Below are 6,330 nucleotides of genomic sequence, written 5' to 3' on the forward strand. Positions count from 1 at the left end.
TTTGCCCTTCATTCAATGTCTTCTTCATTTAATAATTATGCTGCCTTCCTCGCTTATCACTGACATTTATCAACTACATCTATTTTTTTTTTGTTTCTTTCCAAAACTCAACATTTCTCTTCATCCTGCTATTTTCCTAGGGAACTGAAGAGTGTAGGAAGATGACTTATCTCATGCAGTGTCCCGAGCTCCCCTCAGCCTCAACTCCAGTGACTTTGCCTCCATGCTCATAATCATACTCTGAACCTTTCTTCATCACTGTCTAAAACTCTTCCTCCTCTGAAAGTTTAAAGGACAAGATTCCACTCGCTCATCACAACTTTCCTATCATTCCAGCCATTCCATTCCTCATGCCCACAACACCCCATCACCACTAGCAGTGGCTCTAGTCCTTAATATGTTTGTAATAGTTTAAAAAATTATTCCCTCCACAAAAAAGTTAAGCATAGAATAACCATATGATCCAGCAATTCTACTTCCAGGCACATACTCACAAGCATTGAAAGCTGGGATTTGAATAGACATTTGTACACCCAAGTTTATGGCAGCATGATTCACAGCAGCCAACAGAAGAAGCAACCCAAGTGTCTGTCAACAGCTGAATCGATGAACAAAATGCAGCCGATGCATACAATGGAATATGAGTCAACCTTAAAAAAGGAAGGAAATTCTGATGTGTGCTACAACATAGAGGAATCTTAGGTTTAGGATATTTTGTTAAATGAAATAAGCCGGATAAAAAAGGACAAAAACAGTATGATTTCACTTATACGAGGTATCTAGAATAGGCAAATTTATAGAAACAGAAAATAGAGGGCCAGGCAGGGTGGCTCATACCTTTAATCCCAGCATTTTGGGAGGCTAAGGCAGGCAGATCACTTGAGGTCAGGAGTTCAAGACCAGCCTGGCCGAGATGGTGAAACCCTGTCTCTACTAAAAATACAAAAATTAGCCAGGTATAGTGGTGCATGCCTGTAATCCAAGCTTCTTGGAAGGCTGAGGTGGGAAGATAGCTTAAACCTGGGAAGTGGGGGTTGCATTAAGCTGAGATGGCACTACTGCACTCCAGCCTGGGCAACAGAGTGAGACTGTCTCAAAAAAAAAGGGAGGAGGGGATAATAGAATGGTGGTTGGCAGGGGTTGGGGAAAAGGGGAGAATTGGGAGTTAGTATTTAATGAGTACAGAGTTTTAGTTTGGGAATATGCAAAAGTTCTGGACATGGAGGGTGGTGATGGTTGAACAACAGTGTGAATGTGCTTAATGCCACTGAAATATGTATCTAAAAATAACAAGAATGGTAAATTTTATGTTATATATATTTTACCACAATAAAAAATTCTCCCCATCTTTCAGGTGAGGAAATCAAGACTCAGAGAGGTTAAATATCTTGCCCAAGAGCCAGTGACGGTCATCCACTTTGCCAGGCTCAATGTTGGAGCCAGGATTTGGACCTGAGCAGTTGACTCCTGAGCTCCCACTCTTAATCACTATCCCATTAAGAATGACCAAAGCTCTGACTCTCACTTGTTCCTCAGCCTATCACCACCTTTCCAGTCTGCCTCTGCCCCTGGGGATTCTTAAATACCCCCACATTTCCAGCTTTCCAGGCAAATGGGCTTCTATAGCCTGGGGTCAGCCCTAGGGCTCATAGACACAGGTGCTGGCTGTGGGCTGTGAACACTGAAATGGTGAAGGGTCTGGGGGACTTGGCAGAGCACTGTGGGCACCTGTCCTGCCTGTGCGTCTTTGGACCGCTCTAGTTTCCCCTTTCCAGGGCGGCCTGTCCAAACCTCGCCACACTTCTGAAAGCAGCCTTCCTCTCCTGCCACTATTCTCTCAGCAGATGGTCTTCTACTTTCTTGGGAAAACTGCAGCTTCCAGGCTTGCCTCAGGCACATCCGTCTTCCTGACCACTGATAATTCATCCATCTGGGCTCCAGCTCTCATTCCCTCTCATCTCCATGTGGCTCCCATTCCACCCACGGTCCCCCTCTCTATTTTCTATGGTCAACCTTTTGCTATCTGTTGTTTCTGCCTTTTTGGAAATGTGTGTAAATGTACCCCATCTTAAAAACAAATAAAAAGTTGGCCAGGCATGGTGGCTCATGCCTGTAATCCCAGCACTTTGGGAGGCCAAGGCAGGTGGATCATTTGAGGTCAGGAGTTCGAGACTAGCCTGGCCAATATGGTGAAAGTCTGTCTCTACTAAAAATAAAAAAATTAGCCGGGTGTAGTGGTGTATTCCTGTAATACCAGCTACTCAGGAGGCTGAGGTAGGAGAATTGCTTGAACCCAGGAGGCAGAGGCCTAGATTGTGCTACTGTACTCCAGCCTGGGTGATGGAGTATGATGCTGTCTCAAAAATAAATAAATAAATAGATAAACAAACAAACAAAAAGTCAAAAACCCAAAAAGACAAGTAGAAAAACCAACCTTTGCCCTGTGTTCTCCCTAGCTATTGTCTACTTCAGAGCTTCCTTACAAGTCTTCGCCTTCTTGTCTCTCATTTACTCCTCAACCTTCCTCAGTTCAGTTTCTACCCTATCACTTCACTAAAACTTGTCCTCCTAATGTCCGCCCAAATAATAACGTAACTGCATTAGTCCATTTTTACCCTGCTGTAAAGAAAAACCCAAGGCTGGGTAATTTATAAAGAGGTTTAATTGACTCACAGTCCTCATGGCTGTGGAGGCCTCAGGAAACTTATAATTGTGGCAGAAGGGGAAGCAAGCAGCTTCTTCACAAGGCAGAAGGAGAGAGAGCCAGCAAAGGGGAAGCCCCTTTTAAAACCACTAGATCTCGTGAGAACTCCCTCACTATCATGAGAACAGCATGAACAGCATGGGGAAAACTGCACTCATGATCCAATCACCTCCTACCAGGTTCCCCCCATGCACTTGGGGATTACAATTTGAGATGAGATTTGGGTGGGGCCACAGAGCCAAATCATATCAATGACATAACATATATAACATAACACACTATAACATATAAACATGATATTTTAATTACCTAGAGGAGACTTCTCAGTTAAACACTAGCTGATCTTTTCAAGATTTTCAGTTTCCCTTTGCCTCCTTCTTTAAATTATCTCTTCCTTTCATCTTGGTAACACCATTCTTTTCCAAATCTCTATATCCTCCAACTACTCCTTAACACTTAGTGTTTTCTGCAGGGTGCGGTGGCTCACACCTGTAATCTGAGCACTTTGGGAGGCCGAGGCAGGCAGAAGACCTGAGGTCAATTCGAGACCACCCTAGCCAAGACAGTGAAACCCTGTTTCTACTGAAAATACAAAAATTAGCCAGGGCATAGTGGCGCATGCCTGTTATCCTAGCTACTCAGGAAGCTGAGGTGGGAAAACTCCTTGATACCGAAAGATGGAGGTGGCAGTGAGCCCAGATGGCGCCGTTGCTCTCCAGCCTGGGCAGCAAGAGTGAAACACCATCTCAAAACAAAACAAAACAAACAAACAAACAAACAAACAAATAAACAAAAACCCAAAAAACAACTTAGTGTTTTCCAGGCTTGTCTCTCTGTTCGCCCTCAAGTTGAGGGGCTCCCAGCATGGCTTTAGCTCACTACCTGTGTGTGAATGAGTCCTCAATCTCCTTTTCTTCCACTGGCCTCTCTTCCAAGTTCCTACTCACATTTCTAAATGTCTTCTTGGCATTTCCACCCAGTTGTTCCCCAAGGGCATCAAGCTCTCTCCCTTTGCTACCTGATGGAAGGGCCAGCCACTTTGATTCTTTTGTAGCCTCATCTTTCTTTCCCTGACTTTTAAATGTTGGTGTTTCTCAGAAGGCTTGGCCTTGACTTTCCCTTTTCTCACCCTACATTTTTTCAATTACATGCAGATGACTCACAAACTTATATCCTTAATCTAAGACTTTTTCAAAGCTCTGGAACAGGGGTGTTCCATCTTTTGACTTCCCCAGGCCGCCACATTGGAAGAAGAAGAATTGTCTTGGGTCACACATAAAATACACTAACAATAACAATAGCTGGAAAAAAAAGAAATAATATCTCATAATTGTTTTTTGGAGATGGAGTTTCACTTTTGTTGCCCAGGCTGGAGTGCAATGGTGCAATCTCAGCTCACCGCAACCTCTGTCTCCTGGGTTCAAGTGATTCTCTTGCCTCAGTCTCCCAAATAGCTGGGATTACAGGCATGCGCCACCACACCCAGCTAATTTTGTATTTTTAGTAGAGATGGGGTTTCTCGATGCTGGTCAGGCTGCTCTCAAACTCCTGACCTCAGGTGGTCCACCCACCTCTACCTCCTGAACTGCTGGGATTATAAGAGTGAGCCACCACACCCAGACCAATATCTCATAATGTTTTAAGAAAGTTTACCAATTTGTGCAGGGCTGCATTCAAAGCTGTCCTGGGCCACATGTGGCCTGTGAGCTGTGGATTGGGCAAGCTTGCTGTAGACCACTATACCAAGCAATTTTCTTGATTGTTCTTCTTAGGTATCTCAAAGGCTCCTAAACTCAGCAGACACAGAGTAGACTCATGATTTCACCCTACAAATTCTGTTCTTCAGAATTCATTATTTGAACCACTGGTTTTGCCATTCAGTCAGCTGCTTAACAACTCCTGTTCCTTTCCCTCCATAAGGTCACTTTGTAGGAATTTATCAACTTCCATAAGTTTTACTTGTAAGTACTATTTACCTTTAAAAAACAACTTTATTGGAGTATAATTTAGGTACAATAAAATTTGGCAATTTTAAGTGTACAGTTGAATGAAGTTTGATAAATGTACACAGTTACATAGCCACTACTACAGTCAAGATATAGAATCTGGGCCAGGAGTGGTGGCTCATGCCTATAATCCCAGCACTTTTGGAGGCCAAGGTGGGTGGATCACTTGAAGTCAGGAGTCTGAGACCAGCCTGGCCAACGTGGTGAAACCCTGTCTCTACTAAAAATACAAAAAGAATTAGCCAGGCATGGTGGCACACATCTGTAATCCCAGCTACTCCAGAGGCTGAGGCAGGAGAATCACTTGAACCCAGGAGGTGGAGGTTGTAGTGAGCCGAGATTGCACCACTGCACTCCAGCCTGGGTGACAGAGCAAAACTCCATCTCAAAAAAAAAACAAAAAACAAGAAACAAAAACACACACATATATATAATCTTTCCTTCTTTCCATCACTCCAAAAAGTTCCCTTGTGCCCCCTTTTCAGTCATTCTCCTCCCCCATCCCAGCTGTTTCTGGCAACCATTGATTTTTTTTTTTTTTTGTAGAATTTCCAAATTAACAGAATGATATGGTATTAGTCTTTCATGGCTGGCTTCTTTCACTTGGCATAATGCTTTCGAAATTTGCGTTGTTGCACTTTTCCATTCATTCCTTTTTATTGCTGAGTGGTGTTCTGTTGTGGAGATATACCACAGTTTGCTTATCTATTCACTAGGTGTTGGACATTTGGATAGTTTTCAGTCTGTGGCTTTTAGTCTGTTAGCTTTGTAAATAAAGCTAACCCAAGTCTTTGTGTGGACATACATTTTCATTTCTCTTGAGTGAATCTTCTGAGTGAAATTGCTGGGTCTTATGGTAAGAGTATGTAAAACTGCCAAACTGTTTTCCAACGCAGTTGTACCATTCTGCATTCCCATGGACAATGTGTGAGAGTCCCAGCTGTTCTGTGTCCTTACCAGCACTTGATGTGGTCAGTCTTTTAAATGTTAGCATCCTGATAGTTGTGCCATGGAATCTCATTATGGTTTTGGATAGCATTTCCCTAATGACAAATGGCATTGAGCATCTTTCATTTGCTTATTTGCCATTTGTATATCTTCTGAGGCAAAGTATCTGTTCAGATATCTTGCCTATTTAAAAAATTGGTTTGTCTTTTTGCTATTGAGCTGTAAAAGTTCTTCTGTATTCAAGATACAAGTATCAGATACTGTATGTTTTGCAAGTATTTTCTGAGTATACGGTTTGTTTTATTTCATTTTCTTAAAAATGGCAATTGAAGAAAAAAATGGAATTCAGTTTATCACTTTTTTTCTGTTTTAACGAATTTATTTTACAAAAATACTCCTACAGAAATGCACACACACTACCATTATTTGTAGAAGAGAAAACTGAAATCTGGACCCCACCCTCTACCCCTGATTATTGCATCTACCCTGTTCCTAGAGATGAGGTTCAGCCCCTAACACTGCAGGGCTGGAACGTGAGCCTGGGCAGGGGCCTTGGAACCCACCCTAGGCGTGTAAACCCTGGACAGAGATTCAGAAGACTGAGCAAGAGGAAGTAGGCAGTCCAAAATGGAGAAAGAAAAGCAAATTGCAGAGCAATGCACGTGGTATGAG

Source organism: Callithrix jacchus, chromosome 11 (assembly GCF_049354715.1).
Source record: "Callithrix jacchus isolate 240 chromosome 11, calJac240_pri, whole genome shotgun sequence".
Classification (NCBI taxonomy): domain Eukaryota; kingdom Metazoa; phylum Chordata; class Mammalia; order Primates; family Cebidae; genus Callithrix; species Callithrix jacchus.